Below are 277 nucleotides of genomic sequence, written 5' to 3'. Positions count from 1 at the left end.
CGGGATAGAGAGGGCATTGAGTATGTGCAAGCGGGACCTGTTTTTTCCCCTGCTTCCCCCTCCCGGCTCCCATGTGCGTGGCGTCCTGTGAGCGAGTGCTCAGGCTTAGAGCACCGCGCATGCGTGGAGCCTGGGCATGGGCATAGTCATAGGGAGGCCGGGCTGGAAGGGGCCTCTGGAGGTCATCTAGTGACTAGTCCAACCCGTTGCCTGACAATGGATCGTTCCTATCCAAACCATCCGATACAAACAGTCATCTAAACTTTACATAAAGGGT

Source organism: Gavialis gangeticus, unplaced genomic scaffold (assembly GCF_001723915.1).
Source record: "Gavialis gangeticus isolate Ggan-Ray unplaced genomic scaffold, GavGan_comp1, whole genome shotgun sequence".
Lineage (NCBI taxonomy): Eukaryota > Metazoa > Chordata > Crocodylia > Gavialidae > Gavialis > Gavialis gangeticus.
Note: the sequence above shows the minus strand (reverse complement) of the source record.